This window comes from Ostrea edulis, chromosome 2 (assembly GCF_947568905.1).
Source record: "Ostrea edulis chromosome 2, xbOstEdul1.1, whole genome shotgun sequence".
In the NCBI taxonomy this organism is placed as follows: Eukaryota; Metazoa; Mollusca; class Bivalvia; order Ostreida; family Ostreidae; genus Ostrea; species Ostrea edulis.
The window spans coordinates 63,745,243-63,763,105 of record NC_079165.1 but is presented as its reverse complement, the minus strand read 5'-3'; the positions used below and the strand labels follow the sequence as shown (position 1 = coordinate 63,763,105).

At 38.0% G+C, this 17,863-nt stretch overlaps 1 protein-coding gene across 9 annotated transcripts in view; it reads left to right on the top strand.

Annotated features, from left to right (window-relative positions):
• Positions 1-216: 216 nt before the first annotated feature.
• Positions 217-17,863, top strand: part of LOC130046408 (heat shock 70 kDa protein 12A-like) — a 30,654-nt gene continuing 13,007 nt past the window's right edge. For 6 of the 9 annotated variants that reach the window (XR_008800617.1, XR_008800616.1, XR_008800618.1 and 3 more), the window contains exon 1: positions 239-322. The gene's annotated coding sequence lies outside the window, so the exon portion shown is untranslated. Of the gene's footprint in view, positions 323-17,863 lie in introns of all 9 variants that reach the window. The other 3 variants (XM_056156699.1, XM_056156696.1, XM_056156695.1) reach the window with 2 other exon arrangements.

Genomic DNA, 17,863 nt, shown 5'->3' with positions numbered 1-17,863 from the left:
CTAATTAAGGGTTGTATAGTGTCCGTTCAAGTGTACTTGTATAGAGAATTTTCGTTGTATTTTTGCACTTCTTGTATAGTCATACTGTTAAAGTATAATTTTTCCATATACATTCCTCTTATAATTATAAAGTGGGGAGGAGTGTAGTGTAAACGCATAATAAGTTCTTATTCTCCCAAGTCGTACTCATTTTTATGCATGACCACTGACCCAGGTATATTCCTACGTCACCGTATCCGTCCTGCTTGAGCGCCAATTCTGTTTGCCCCTTCCTTAGAAGCACACCTTTTCATTTGGCTGTTGTCTTCCATGCTTAGTTAAGGTAAGACACCAGATATTTCTATGTAATTTCCCGGCTACACAACAATATTGTCGGTTGAAAATTGTAATTTTATTAATAACAATTGTAGAAGTTGAAAACTTAGTTACAACCCCTATAATGGGGAGATCTCCGAGTATCAAAAATACAACTCAGACAGATTGTGATTATACAGAAATTGATCATTCCAAATATTAGACATTCCACAAAAGTAAAAAAAATGTACATGTATGTTTTGGAGGGGCCTCTGTGGCCGAGTGGTTAGAGCATCGCGCTCAAAATCACACGGCCTCTCACCTCTGGCCGGCGCGGGTTGAAATCCCGCTCGCGCCTGTAAGTGAGAAAGTTTTCCAGTTTAATTCGGAAGGTCAGTGGTCTCTTCCCAGATACATTGTATCTGTCCCAGATACATTTTATCTGGGTTCTCTCTTCCACCAACAAAAACTGGGCGCCACTAGATAACTGAACAATTGTTGAGTGTGGCGGAAAACATCAAAACAATCAATCAATCAAACAAACATGTAGGTTTACAAGTGATCATTTTGTTCATCAATTTTCTGCTTCAGAATACTAGTAAGTGACCAAGTATTTTTATCTTAATATGATACCATTCTCATAAACAACATGTCTTATGACAGATAAGGGAAAACGCCCGTTTCACTGTAAGCCATAAATTTAAACTTTGGGGTACTATTTTTCAGATAAAGTATGTGTAATTTGTTTTAAATGAACACATTCAATGATATTCAGGTTTCTAAAACCTCTTATTTCCCAAACATATGATAAAACTGGCGCAACAATTTTATCTAATAAATATACCTCGCAATTCACAGGAAGGTCGAATTGTCCAATTTTCCAGATTACATCATACATGTACCTTGGTTTTTAAACTCGGTCACGCACATTTATTCTTGCTTTAAAAAGAAAACAGGTGAAAAGATAATAATAAAACCAAGGTATTTAAACTCTTTAACAATTTTCTAAACCCACATTGTAATTAAAAAAAAGATCGATTTCATACATAGAACCCTTAGAAAAAATCAATATTTCATTCTAACCTATATAAAATTTCAGTTTCCACTCTGCTCAATAAACGTTTTTAAACAAATCCAAAGCACATACTCTGTAGATCATCAGGCCTGCACGGGACTAGGGAGGGGGCGGCGGCGCTATTGAGAGGTTGTTTAGTATTGTTTTTCTCTTCAAAATATTTTCCCACTATATATCTTTTGTGAGTAGGGGCAATTAGATTTTGGAACGCAGTTCGCAGTTCACTATTCGCAATTCAATAGTGAACTGCATTCCAGAACACAGTTCCCAATTCAAATTTCTATATGCATAAAACAACACCACACGGGAATTATAAGGATGGGGTGCCAGTTACCAACCCCAAACACTGTGAAGAAATGGTGATGGTAATCTCTCTAGTTACGGAGATCCGCCCCTCCATTTTTTATGCATAACGCATTACACTTAGTCAATAAACATCGGGTTCGGAATTATCAAAGACCCCAACCCCGGGAACAGAAATTTTTGTGGTAGGGTATTAGTGGTCCTCTCCCACCAATGTGAAAAAATGGTGATGTTACTCTCTCTAGTTACGGAGATCCGCCCCTCCAATTTTTATGCATAACGCATTACACTTAGTCAATAAACATCGGGTTCGGAATTATCGAAGACCCCTACCCCGGGAACAGAAATTTTTGTGGTAGGGTATTAGTGGTCCTCTCCCACCAATGTGAAGAAATGGTGATGTTACTCTCTCTAGTTACGGAGATCCGCCCCTCCAAGTTTTATGCATAACGCATTACACTTAGTGAATAAACATCGGGTTCGGAATTATCGAAGACCCCTACCCCGGGAACAGAAATGTTTGTGGTAGGGTAGTAGTGGTCCTCTCCCACCACTGTGAAAAAATGGTGATGTTACTCTCTCTAGTTGCGGAGATCCGCCCCTCCAAGTTTTATGCATAACGCATTACACTTAGTCAATAAACATCGGGTTCGGAATCATCGAAGACCCCTACCCCGGGGATTGAAATTGTTGTGGTAGGGTATTAGTGGTCCTCTCCCACCACTGTGAAGAAATGGTGATGTTACTCTCTCTAGTTACGGAGATCCGCCCCTCCAAGTTTTATGTATAACGCATTACACTTAGTGAATAAACATCGGGTTCGGAATTATCGAAGACCCCTACCCAGGGGACTGAAATTTTTCGGGAAGGGTATTAGTGGTCCTCTCCCACCACTGTGAAAAAATGGTGATGTTACTCTCTCTAGTTACGGAGATCCGCCCCTCCAAGTTTTATGCATAACGCATTACACTTAGTCAATAAACATCGGGTCCGGAATTATCAAAGACCCCTACCCAGGGGATTGAAATTTTTGTGGTAGGGTATTAGTGGTCCTCTCCCACCACTGTGAAGAAATGGTGATGTTACTCTCTCTAGTTACGGAGATCCACCCCTCCGAGGTTTATGCATAACGCATTACACTTAGTCAATAAACATCGGGTTCGGAATCATCGAAGATCCCTACCCCGGGGACTGAAATTTTTCTGGTAAGGTATTAGTGGTCCTCTCCCACCACTGTGAAAAAACGGTGATGTTACTCTCTCTAGTTACGGAGATCCGCCCCTGCAAGTTTTATGCATAACGCATTACACTTAGTCAATAAACATCGGGTCCGGAATTATCAAAGACCCCTACCCAGGGGACTGAAATTTTTGTGGTAGAGTATTAGTGGTCCTCTCCCACCACTGTGAAAAAATGGTGATGTTACTCTCTCTCTAGTTACGGAGATCCGCCCCTCCAAGTTTTATGCATAACGCATTACACTTAGTGAATAAACATTGGGTTCGGAATCATCGAAGACCCCTACCTCGGGGACTGAAATTTTTGTGGTAGGGTATTAGTGGTCCTCTCCCACCACTGTGAAGAAATGGTGATGTTACTCTCTCTAGTTACGGAGATCCGCCCCTCCAAGTTTTATGCATAACGCATTACACTTAGTCAATAAACATCGGGTTCGGAATTATCGAAGACCCCTACCCAGGGGACTGAAATTTTTGTGGTAGAGTATTAGTGGTCCTCTCCCACCACTGTGAAAAAATGGTGATGTTACTCTCTCTAGCTACGGAGATCCGCCCCTCCAAGTTTTATGCATAACGCATTACACTTAGTGAATAAACATTGGGTTCGGAATCATCGAAGACCCCTACCTCGGGGACTGAAATTTTTGTGGTAGGGTATTAGTGGTCCTCTCCCACCACTGTGAAGAAATGGTGATGTTACTCTCTCTAGTTACGGAGATCCGCCCCTCCAAGTTTTATGCATAACGCATTACACTTAGTCAATAAACATCGGGTTCGGAATTATCGAAGACCCCTACCCAGGGGACTGAAATTTTTGTGGTAGAGTATTAGTGGTCCTCTCCCACCACTGTGAAAAAATGGTGATGTTACTCTCTCTAGCTACGGAGATCCGCCCTTCCAAGTTTTATGCATAATGCATTACACTAAGTGAAAAAACATCGGGTTCGGAATCATCGAAGACCCCTACCCCAGGGATTGAAATTTTTCGGGAAGGGTATTAGTGGTCCTCTCCCACCACTATGAAGAAATGGTGATGTTACTCTCTCTAGTTACAAAGATCCGCCTCTCCAATTTTTATGCATAATTCATTACACTTAATGAATAAACATCGGGCTTGGAATTATCGAAGACCCCTAACCCAGGGACTGATATTTTGGGGGTAGGGTATTAGTAGTCCACTCCCACCATTGTGAAGATTTGTTGAAGATACTTTTGATAGTTACGTAGATCCGCCCTCCTATTCTTATTCATAATGCAATGCACTTCGTGAATAAATATTGGGTTCGGAATCATTGAAGACGCCTACCCCGGTGCCTAGTACTATCATTTACAGCCCTCATTTGATGTCTTAGGGGTGCCTCCTGGGGTCTTCCAAGGGTATGGTCTCCTTTCAGACCTCTCTTATAAATGTCTGTAGGGTATTGAAATAAAACAAAACTGATAAAGGACTAGACAACAATGAAACCAAGCATATAGAACCTTTAAAAAGGTCACATAGGGCTTTAAGGGCAATATTGAGCTCACCCGAAAATTCATGAATTTACATGTAGCGTGATAATTTCATGTAGGGTCATAATGATGGCCAATAACAACTTAATCTTTGAAGAATCCACAAAAGGAGTATGCAGGCAAGGAGGGGGACCTCTAAAGCCATCGTTTTCCGTTCTCAGTTTGGGGCTGTAGGGGTACCCCCTTTGGATTCCCATGGGTGGACCACTTTTCAGACCTCTCTAATAATTGAATTTTGGGTGATGAATGAAAAGAAAGCGGATAGACAGGTAGAGAACAACAAGGTGAAACACATAGAATACTTTTAAAAGGTCACATATAGGTACGGAAGCATATTAGGGCCGCAGCAGTATCTTTTTTTTAGTTTGTTATAACAAATTCATAATTTGTTATAACAGATAATTAATTTGTTATAACAGATTATTAATTTCTTATAACAGATTATTAATTTGTTATAACAAATTAGTAATTTGTTATAACAAATTAATAATCTGTTACATGATGTATAACAAATTGAGCTCAATTGAAAATTCCTAATTTTGCATACACCTGTAAACACCTGTGTTTTTCCCACCACTCGTCGGTACATTGTTTCACTGCATGTGCAGCACAGTTTCACCAAATAAAAGAAGGGTCATGAACAACGACAATCACATGCTAGTAATTTCAATTTGATAAATAGCAGCTCAAAGAAATGTTTACCATAAGGAGTTGTTTATTTTTAACGTAAGGTTTCCATTGTAATTAGGAATACATATGTAGGTGATTAAGGTGAATGTAGGACAGAAAGTCACAGGACAAAAAGTCACGGACAAAATGACCATGGACAAAAAGTCACAATAAGAAATTTTATGAAAGTAGGACAAAATGTCACAGGACAAAAAGTCACAGGACAAAAATTCACAGGACAAAAAGTCACAGTTTTATAAGAAAATAAGACAAAAAGTCACAATTAGAAATTTTATGAAAGTAGAAAAAAATGTCACAGGACAAAAAGTCACAGTTTATAAGAAAATAAAAAAATATTTATTTCTGATATATATTTGAAAACATATCTGTTCTTTTTGTAAAGTTTAAAAATATATATATATGCAAAATTTATATCATCTATGAGATTTTGATAATAATTATAAAATTGTTATTCCTTTTAAATATCATATTTATTGTAAAATATTATAGATCGGTAAAGTTGGCTACTAGTAACCAGCTACTAGTAACTGGCTACTTAAAAAGAGAATAGTTAGCTACTAGTAGCCAGTTACTAGTAGCCAGCTACTAAAAGTAAGAAAAGTTAGCTACTCGTAGCCAGCTACTACAAAATATAAAAGTTATAATTACTGATAGCCAGCTACCAGATAAAGGTTAATGAGTTTGAAAATTATTATCTATCAGATTTATTTCTAAAGAGGACGAGGAGTCGTATGATATTTCAAGCTCAATTATCCCCAATTACATAACGTTGCAATGCAAAATACAAATAAACTTTTTCAACTGAGTGTTTACTTTAAAAATGATACGGATTGAATTCAGACCTTCATTCATTTGATATACCATCCATTTTGAGATATCTGCTACTTTTACAATTTGATTCGAGTTACCCTGAAATTTCAACATTTCAAAATGGATGGTATATCAAATGAATGAAGGTCTGAATTCAATCTGTATCATTTTTAAAGTAAACACTCAGTTGAAAAAGTTTATTTGTATTTTGCATTGCAACGTTATGTAATTGGGGATAATTGAGCTTGAAATATCATACGACTCCTCGTCCTCTTTAGAAATAAATCTGATAGATAATAATTTTCAAACTCATTAACCTTTATCTGGTAGCTGGCTATCAGTAATTATAACTTTTATATTTTGTAGTAGCTGGCTACGAGTAGCTAACTTTTCTTACTTTTAGTAGCTGGCTACTAGTAACTGGCTACTAGTAGCTAACTTTTCCTGGTTCAAGTAGCTGGCTACTAGTAACCAACTTTTCTCTTTTTAAGTAGCCAGTTACTAGTAGCTGGTTACTAGTAGCCAACTTTACCGATCTAAATATTATTTTGATTTTTAGAAGAGATTTTTTATTATAATAATACAAGTGTATATACATTGTCATTTTTGTGACTTTTCCTTCCGATTTTGTGACTTTTTGTCCAGTGGCGTTTTGTCCTGTGACTTTATGTCCGTATTCCGGAGATGAATTTATTTATGTACTCAACTGTGATGCAATGTGAGCAAAGAATCAAATTTTTATCACCTAAACAAATGAAAATTAAAAATATCTCTACTTTTAAACAAACCTTTAGAAAACTCCGTACTTTCAAAATAAAATGAACTGTGCTCCCCTTCCTAGAATGCCCATATTTCACATTAATAATAACACGGTTTTTTTTTCTAACTTGATAAATACTTCATTACACGCATGTATAATTTACTAAATGTATATATAAAACAGCTTTTTGTCTTTATATTTTTGTATACCATTTCATAATGATGATGAGATCCAATAAATTGAATCGAGTACATGTAGTCTTGAAATATCACAAAGTATGCAGTTGACAACGATTGAAATAAAAATGCAGACGTTTTCTCGTTTATTAACTTGCGCGTCTTCTGAATGAAAGTTGTAAAACAAACCTGCTAGGTTTTGATTCTTGGAACTCACCAGGTCCTGCAGTCCCTCCATTGTCCTGATCTCAAAGGATCCTCTGGCCCTTTACCATACAGTACAACATCGCAAAAGCTACGCATTCCATTTCCTTGACAGGTCTGGGGGAGTGACCAGTACGCCTAATCCTTGGTATCCCTGTGGTTTATGGATATGCGGGCACATATATGCACCACATCGTTGCCATGACCGTCCTTTATCATTAGCAGGGGCCATCTGCGCTCATTTTCAGGCACAGCCTTGTAACCACTGTTTGTAGGTAGAGGGAGAGGGGGTAGAGTAGCCAACGTTTCGTCCCAGTTACATTTAGGTGAACCAGAATCACAAACGCTTTTCTCTAGGCGTTCCACCCGGGGGCTATCCCAAGTACAACCCAACCCCCCCCCCCCAACCCCCGTCCAGATCCCCGGTACTCTTATGCAGGGGAACATGCGATTGGCAGAGGTAGAAACTCGCCTAGGTACACGGATCTGCGGTATGATGGGAAATCTACTTGGAAATCCTTCTTCCACAAGATTGTTCAGCTACATGTAGCTTGCAATCAACAATTGAAAGAGATGGAGCATCACATCCAATTCTACTTCTGAAATGACACTTCGAGTGACTATTACACCTTGTTGTTTGAGATGGACGATAACCCCTCACTGGCTGAGATCTTGAGACGTTTCGAGAAGCGCTTCAAATCGTCAGTGCATACATCAAATGAATTTCCAGTCAGTTTCTCGGTGTGGGAGAATCGCTGAACCAGTGGGCGGAACGGGTCCTCACCTTAGCGATACATGTTTTTCCATTTGTGCCTGATGTGCATTCACATTTCATTGCTCGGCTGTTTTATAGTCGAGGATCGAGATGCAGTTTTGTACGCCCTGGATGGTATATCTAAGAATGTAAAGAAAGCTACATGTGTGGACAGGATGCAGTACTACCAGCATTCCCGATAAACAAAGTCAATTTAAGCCCATGAAGGAAATGAGGATGGTAATCCAGGAGGAGGTCCAACAACCGGTGGGAACGATGTCATTGAAGGATTTACGGGACATGTCTGAGAAATGAGGAACCGGAGAAGGAACTGCGGGACAGAATCCTTCCCCCAGATGAACCATTCATCACTGCAGGACATGAACAGAAACCCCCGGGTGTTTCAAGTGTGGGGCTGCTGTCTATTTCAAGAGGGGCTGACCGTAGCTCAATACGGAACTTTCGGGATATACCGGAACGACCGATTATATTTGACGTTTATACACCACGGTCACGTGATAATAACCAATTGTAGGGCAAAGTTGACAACGATACATACATGTATTGTGTTTCGCTAACAGACGGTCCGTAAAGAGCTATGCGCAGTCCCACGATGACGATCCAAGTCACTATTGGTGCTTAGTACCTGGGTGTAAATTAGATGGAAGGGAAAAAGTGCATTTAGACGCGTACCATTGGATGCAAGGCGTAAAGTTTTACCAATATCCTCAAGATATTCCCTAGATTTATTTCCCGCGCCGACTCGCATAATTTAATCAATTGTATTTTCCTATAAAATGGTTGTAGTGATTCCTTTCTTTCAAAGATAGCATTTAAATGCAGGAAATTGATAGCAATTGAAATATTCCATGTTTGTTTACTTAGTTGTTATTGTAATCCGGAAGTGACATGCCCTACAATTACGTTCAACGCGCGATAAAAGTCAGAGTGGATCCGTATCTCGAAAGTCCCGTATTGGAAGGATGCACCCAGAAGGCAACGGTGAAGCCTAGGGAAAATTCCGATGCAGGGAGCGACGATCCATCCACCATTGGCTAAAGAAGGGTCTATCCACGGGGATGTATAGATGTTGACACCGGAGCGCTCTTCGGAAAGGCCTACGATATTGGTATTGGACACTGGCAAAGCAAAAAAAGCTCATTGCACGAGTCATCGGGGAAAAGGGACAACCGTGCACTCAATTGTGTGCGTCATTTAAAGAGCAACAGGATCCGAGTCCGGTTCCTGGAGGCACCAGAGAAGAAGGAGGAATCTGGATACTAAATCATCGGATGGGAACACGACAAGTTTGAAGCCTTCTCCATGGATGAGTCATGTGTCCCAGACAGGTTCGAATTCCCATAAGATATTGCAGTGCCAGAGCTGAAAGGGTTTGGAGAAAGGGAGCTGGAGTATTAACCAGATCAGATGTCACCTGTTCAGGAGGAGGACGTGGATAATGAGACACTTGAGAAATGCCCGGAAGCAGCGACGCAGAAAGTTTCTCAGCCAGAGGAGAAAAATGGGTTGGAGATGGTTTTTGGCTAAGCAGCGAAGGAGACGGATGACATGCCCTGTTAGCATGCTTCTGGGCCCTACAGATACTTCTTTGCCCCCGTTGGGCAATTACGCCTGACCACATGATCCATTGTAGAAATGACAATCCAGGGAGTGCAACTGCAAGCAGTAGTGAACACAGGTAATAAGGTCAGTGTTATTTTCACCATTGTCTAGGAGGAACTTGATCCAAAGTCGCTCATAAAGCAACATGACTGTCACCCTTGTGCAGGCTGGCGAAAACGCAAGGATGAGAGGATTTATCACCGGTCCCGTGGATATACGCCTAGGAAATGTGGAATACAGTTTTCAAGCCTATGTGGCTACCCTAGAGGATCATATCATGTAGAAATGGAGCTCCTGCATCATCACAAAGCTCGCCTGGATTTAAAATTTGGTACTCATTTGGAAAGGAGAAAGTCCCCGTGACGTTTGGGCTTTCTGGGGAGAAACAGGAGGCCCAATTCTCTATGGCCAAAACAGTCCAGGTTTCATATGCCAAGTTGATATTTGCCTTCGTTATGACCCTATATTATCTAAGATTAGGAACTTTCAGGTGAGCTCAATTTCCCATAAAGGCATATGCTGAACCTTTCGAGGGTTCCATAGGTTTGTCTTCGCTGTTCTCCATCCGTGTATCAGTTTCATTTTGTTCGAACACCATATTCAACTATTAAAGAGGTCTAAAAATTGGAAACACCTTCGCGAGGCCAAATTTGCTACCCCTTCAATCCAAAACTAAGGGCAAAAAGGAGAGCCCAAGGGATCCCTTTCCTTGACTCCACACTCCTTTTGTGGACCTTTCAAACATAAGTAGGGGTTTTCGATGATTCCGAACCCGATGTTTATTCTATGCGCGTAATATTTTATCAATAAAAATTGAAGGGCAATCTCCATATTAAGAGAAACTACCATTACCATTTCTTCACAGTAGTAGGGGTAGACCACTAATACCCTAACTCCAACTTCTCATTCCCCGGGGTAGGGGTCTTCGATGATTCCCAACCCTATGTCTATTCACTAATAGTGATTCAATATGTTAAAAATTGGAGGAGCGAATCTCCGTAACCAGAAAAAATAACATCACCATTTCTTCATAGTGGTGGGAGAGGATCCCTAATACCCTTCCACTAAAATTTCAGTACCTGGGGTAGAGGTCTTCGATGATTCCGAACCCGATGTTTATTCACTTAGTGTAATGGGTTGTGCATAAAAAATGGAGGGGCGGATCTCCGTAACTAGAGAGAGTAACATCACCATTTCTTCATAGTGGTGGGAGAGGACAACTAACACCCTTCTCCCAAAATTTCAGTCCCCAGGGTAGGGGACTTCGATGATTCCGAACCCGATATTTATTCACTTAGTGTAAAGCATTATGCATAAAAATTGGAGGGGCGGATCTCCGGAACTAGAGAGAGTAACATCACCAATTCTTCACAGTGGTGGGAGAGGACCACTAATACCCTTCCACAAAACTTTCAGTTCCCGGGGTAGGGTTCATCGATGATTGGGAACCCTATGTTTATTCACTTAGTGTAAAGAATTATGCATAAAAATTGGAGGGGCGGATCTCCGTAACTAGAGAGAGTAACATCACCATTTCTTCACAGTAGTGGGAGAGGACCACTAATACCCTTCCACAAAAATTTCAGTCCCCGGGGTAGGGGTCTTCGATGATTTGGAACCCGATGTTTATTCACTTAATTTAAAGCATAAGGCATAAAAATTGGAGGGGCGGGTCTCCGTAACTAGAGAGAGTAACATCACCATTTCTTCATAGTGTTAGGAAAGGACCACTAATGCCCTACCCCCAAAATTTCAGTCCCCGGGGTAGGGGTCTTCGATGATTCCCAACCCGATGTTTATTCACTAAGTGTAATGCGTTATTTAAAAATGTCGGAGGAGCGGATCTCCGTAACTAAAGAGAGTAACATCACCATTTCTTCATAGTGGTGGGAGAGGACCACTAATACCCTACCACAAAAATTTCAGTTCCCGGGGTAGGGGTCTTCGATGATTCCGAAACCGATGTTTATTCACTAAGTGTAATGCGTTATGCATAAAAATTGGAGGGGCGGATCTACGTAACTAGAGAGATTACCATCACCATTTCTTCACAGTGTTTGGGGTTGGTAACTGGCACCCCATCCTTATAACTCCGGTGTGGTGTTGTTTTATGCATATAGAAATTTGAATTGCGAATTGCGTTCTGGAATGCAGTTCACTATTGAATTGCGAATAGTGAACTGTGAACTGCGTTCCAAAATCTGAAAGCCCCTTTTGCGTATTGGTTTGTAACATTATTACCCAGCTTTAACAGGAGATTCGCTATTGTTGTTTCTTTACTAAGTGCAATTTTGTGCCAAAATGAGATAATACGCGTTTATATTTGTATGTGCATGGGATGTCGGCCAAGTTCACCGTACACCATGCAGTCGGGAGTAGATTGTTTTAATTTCAATAATAATTTGCAAAATTTAAGGTGGACTCTTTCTATAATTGCATTATTTGAAAATCCCCACACCTCACAGCCGTATAATAAGATGGGTTGAACAATTTTATCAAATAAATCTAACTGACACTGTATTGATAGGTTATGCAAATGTCCTTTTTTAAGAATGTCATAAACTGCTTTATTGGCTTTTTCTACTTGTTTTTGTTTGGCTTTTTTGAATGATCCTGATGTGTTAAATACGATACCCAGGTAGTTAATGTCGTCAAAAATTTCAATGTTTTTGTCGCCACAAACAAAAGTATGATTCCGTTTTGGATTACCCTTACTGATTATCAAGATTTCTGTTTTGTCAACGTTTATCTTTAAATTCCATTTTTCGCAATATTTATAAAAATCATCAATTTGGACCTGTAATTGTTCTGCAGATTCAGCTATCAAGACAGTGTCATCGGCATATAATAATGCAAACAATCTAAAGTACAAATTCAAATGTTGTTCAAACATTTCAGATACCGTAGGTAAACCATCAACAATATTGTGCTGAAAAAAGTCTTGCATGTCATTTAAATATATTGAAAATAAGAATGAAGACAAATTTTCCCCTTGTCTAACACCATTTTCACGATTTTAAAAAAAAATTGAAATCTCATTACCATGTACTATTCTTGACTTAATATGATTATACATATTTGTAATAACATTATACATGTGTCCATTGATATTGTTTGCACAAAGTTTAGACCTTTCCGCCATACATTGTCAAATGCTTTTTTCAAAATCGATGAATGCACAATAAAGTTTTTTCTTTTTCAATTTCAGTAATTCCGATAAAGTGTGTATTGAAAATAAATGATCGGTAGTTGAATATTGTTTTCTGAATCCTGCTTGATTTTCATGTTGTATTTCGTATTCTTCTGCAAATATGTTCAATCTATCGTTCAGTATCGATGTAAAAAGTTTACCAACACAGCTTAAAATGGTAATAGGTCTATAGTTCTGGGGATCATTTTTCTCCCCTTTGTTTTTGTAAATCGGAATAATGTTTCCCAACATTCTGGTAGTTTACCAGTACTAAAAATTATGTTGAATAATTTTTCATATAGTGGAAGCATAATGTGTATTGACGACTTTATGTCTTCATTCTTTCTATGATCTTCACCAGAAGTTTTGTTATTTTTTGATTTATTGATAGCTTTTAATATTTCATCTTGTGATATATGTTGATTTAAGTTGTGGTTTATTTCTCCGATTTGAATTGCTTTTATTTCATTATTATGTGATTCTTCTGTATGGTTGCTTTATTTAATTCTTTAAAATACTTATACAATTCATCAATCTTGAAGCCCGTGCTAGACCTAACAGAAACATCCAAAAGACCGTAAAATTAGCACAACGGGGTGTGAAGTCAATGAAGCGAGAAACTTCTTGGACTTCGAGATAACGCATGTGTTTTTAGCACTTGGGACAGTAAATCTACTTCGAGATAAGCCAGATATCCTAGATTTCCGTGTTCGAGATACAGGTTGTTTTTTTCTTCTTAAATCATGAATATAGTAAAACTAGCCGGGACCGTCGACTCACTTCGAGACATCCGTGGTATTCGACATATCGCTGTTTGAGATACCGAAGTTTACCTGTATAAGGTTATGTGACTGAAACTTTAGAAAAAGATATTGATGAGAAACCAGTTATTTTGAGGCTAAAACACCATTTATTAATGAAAAATTGGAAACTGTTTCAATATAAACTCTTTGATTTGTACATTATGTATCATATTTGGACAAGTCACCATATCCTGTAACACAGATAAAAAGATTAGTGAAAATGGGAATATGAAAGCTATAACTTTAAGTCCAAATGTCGTGTTTTGGGTGAAAAAAACCCTACAAAACCTGAAACTCCATACAAAATCCTTTTCGATATTTTCAAAATATTGTGATGGCTAGGTGCCTTTGTGTTTTGTTTTGATCTCAAATTTGATAAATCGGATGCGTTTTAAATCAAGTTTTCTTTCTACAATGTATATGCAGTATATTTCTACGTGTATACCAGAGTATAAATATTGTCAGAGTTTTCCTTTTTTTAAAAAGAAGGTTGTTGAACTTTTAATTTCATCATTAGTATTATTTGCATCTTTTCATGCATGCATGATATAGCCCCTCTAACATACATATGTGCGTATGTATCAATCAAAAAGGTTTGATTACAAGTACAGATCAAATTATCATATCTAGACTGCAAAGTGAATGACTCATCTATGTATAAGTGTAGATACTAGTACGAACAAATGTAACCTGTCTAGAATATGATATGGGACACCATATCATGATTCATTTTAGTGGATTCTAAAATATTCTAAAGAACTTTTAATAAATTTGAAATCGTAAAATTTTCTCAATCAATATCAAATGGTTTGACGTTCAACACTTTACACGACCACTCCTCACGATGAATTAAAGACTAGACTTTTTGACATCATAGTTGCTTCTTCAACAAAAATGGAAAACGGAAATGTCTATATGCAGTGATAAGTCATTAAAAAATTACATTCTTAAACACCAATCTGATTCCACGCACAAGTACTCTGAAGTTGAAATAAAAAATATGCTTGAGTTCCTCATTGACAATATTTTCGTAGTCTTTCGTGATAAGGTCTTTCAACAGTCTGTTGGAATTCCCATGGACACGAATTGTGCTCCCTTGTTAGCTGACCTGTTTATATATTCCTATGAAGCAGAATTTATTCAAAAACTTCTGCGTGAGAAGAAAACAATTCTTGCTGTGGCCTTCAATTCGACATTTAGATAGATCAACGACGTATTATCTATTAACAATAATAATTTTCATTCATATGCATGTGGATTCGATATATCCCCGTAAACTCGAAATAAAAGACACCACAGAGTCGTGCACTTCTGCTTCATATTTAGATGTTTTATTGAGAGTAGATATTAACGGCAAACTAACAACTCAACTTTATGACAAACGGGATGATTTCAGCTTCTCCATCGTCAACTTCCCATAATTATGTAGCAATATTCCATTATCACCTGCATATGGTGTTTATATCTCTCAACTGATTCGATATGCAACAGCTTGTTTTGCGTATGATCAGTTTTTAAATCGAGGCAGGCTACTGACAAACAAGTTGATGGTGCAGGGGTTCCAAATGTCTCGTTTAAAATCAGCATTTCGCAAATTCTATGGTCGTTATAACGATCTAGCTTGCCAATACAACCTATCATTGGGTCGAATGATGTCTAACATGTTTCATGCCGATTGTTACGCTCAAATTTTGGGCTGAAACCTTCATTTGCCAATAAAAATCGCTAAAAACTGGATTTTGGAAGAAAATACTTTTTTCTCTCCATTAGGCATATATGAGTTACCATATGAAGATTTATACATTAGAATAAACTGTTAACACAAAACAAGTGCCCCTTCAAAAGTGGTCTGTTAATGCCCTATATTTTTGCAGTTACTCCCCTTACACCGGAAGTTGGGGGGCGCGCTGACTATTCCGGTCCTAAGTTTAACATAAATAGTATTAACAAACAGTGTATAGTAAAGCTTGCGCAACCAAATTCTTTATCAAGCTGAGTTTTAACAGTTTATACTATATCTATGACAAAATAAGCTTCAGTTTCTTCGATTTTATAAGAAAATTTTAATACGTGCACTTCGTAAAATTGTCGAGTTGCGGAAAGGGGGATGGGGAATATAGCTGTATTTGACGTTTAGTCCAAATTATTGTGCAATTAATAACGAGAATTTCAGAAGTAATCTACGAAAGCCCAGAAGGCTCATTCGAGATTCGAAATTCAAAATACGAGTTTCGAAATTCAGAATACGAGATTCGAAATTCAAAATCCAAATTAACTAATCAAAATGTTGGTCACAATAGATTAAAGGGTAGAGAGTACGTGCATATAAACTTAAAATATGACAAGAAGCTTATTCTTCTAATATGTTTACCAAACAACGAAACATTTCTTTTAAAACTATAAATGTTATGATGTATGCTTAGCATGCAGACAGCTGTGGGTGTTTGGGTCAAGTACTTATCTATTATATTTAAACAATGGAGGAAATTCGAACCATGAATAAATATTTCTCTCCGATCTATGTTCTTTTTACAATTTTTTAGGGTCCAGGAAGCTTAACTACATGTGTCATTACGACAGAAAAATAATCTATCCATGTTTTGAAAATTATCTTATCCCACTGATTCATATTATGGGCAATGTTTTGACATTATAAATCATGTCATTATATACAAACAGGCCTGTAGAAAGTCAGGTTCATAGAAAGCGAGGAGGGGGTGGAACCAGGTCGAATACACCTCAAATAGTACACTTTAACTGAAATGGAATCAAGGTTATATGAATAAAATTAACTGATGACACCCCGTAGCAGTGGATTCTGATTTTAGATTAATTTATAGGTTTACCCGCATACCTTTTTTTCTGCTTGAATGATCATATTATAATTTATTTTACATGAAGATAACTGTACATGTTTGAGTTAACAATGACACAGGCGCATGGGTTCAGCCCCCCACCCCCACCCCCACCCGAATAGCCTACTTGAGTTGATTTAATTATTTTTGTTCAAAATTTCTCTGATGCATGTCACAATGTCTTGTCTACCCCAAAAGGCCAAAATAATTCAAAATAAGCCTTTTTATTGAATACCCTTAATACCCTGTGATGGTATAAATTTATTAAAAGGGGCTTATTTTGATTTATTTTGGACTTTTGGGGTATGCAAGATATTGTTGATATTCATTAAAGAGATGTTCAACAAACATGTATAACTCATGTAGCTTATTTGACCGGAGGAGGGGGGGGGGGGGGCGAACCCAAACACCTGTGAACTACATGTATGAAGGAAAATTTATAATGTAATTACCGGTATTAATTATCAAGTGTTTATCCACCAGACCCGTAGCCGGCCGGCAATTTCAAAAAGGGGGAGGGGAGAGGAAAACTAACTGGGAACAAACCACCCATTTTAATGTTTGACCAAATATCCACAGGCACCTGAAGTAGCGACACTACAACCAACACCCATCCCGCTTTTTCTGATTTTTTTTTTTTGCGGCGATAATTTCTCTGAAATGTGTGGATTTCTTGTCTATCTGATACCAATTTCGATTTATATAATCGTTTCACGCTTTTTGTAAGCTTTAGAGATTGGCCTAGCCTTCTATTGGTATAACAAATTGTATTCTATTATACCGGTAGAAGGCCAATCTCTAAAGCCTACAAAATGCGTGAAACGATTATATATAAATCGAAATAGGGATGGGATCGACAAGGAATCCACAAATTTCGGAGAATTTATCGTCGCAGAAAAAATCAGAAGAGGGTGTTGGTAGTAGTGTCCATACTTCAGATGCCTGTACAAATATCTTCCTCATCCGTTTATTTTTTATATGCGCCTGGGTGTAAATACTAGAGGAAATTCGAACCATGAATACTTATTTCTCTCCCATCTATGTTGTATCTTTTTATATATATATTTTTATGTTTCATGAAACTTAACTACGTGCGTCATTATTCATTACCACAGAACACTAATTTATCCACATTTTAAAAAAAATAGCTTGTCCCATGTATTTGTAAATGTATGTTGTATGTTCAAGTATGTATAATCTCAGGAGCCGGTAATTTTGTCCGTAAGAGTAATAGTAGGGTTCTATACTATATCACCCCCTAATAAATATTAGGAGGTGATATAGTATAGACCCCTACTATTATTATATTACAGACAAAATTACCAGTTCCTGTGGTACGTAGGCTGATATAATATGAATCAGTGCATAAGATAATTTTTAAAACGTGGATAGATTAGTATTCTGCCGTTATCACGCACGTGGTTAAGCTTCCTGGAGCCTAAAAAATGTAAAAAGATACAACATAGATCCGAGATAAATATATATTCATGGTTCGAATTTCCTCCATTCTTTATATATACACTGCAGATAACTGAAAAAAATCAAACTAGAATCAATTGTTGAAGGGGTATCTTCGGTT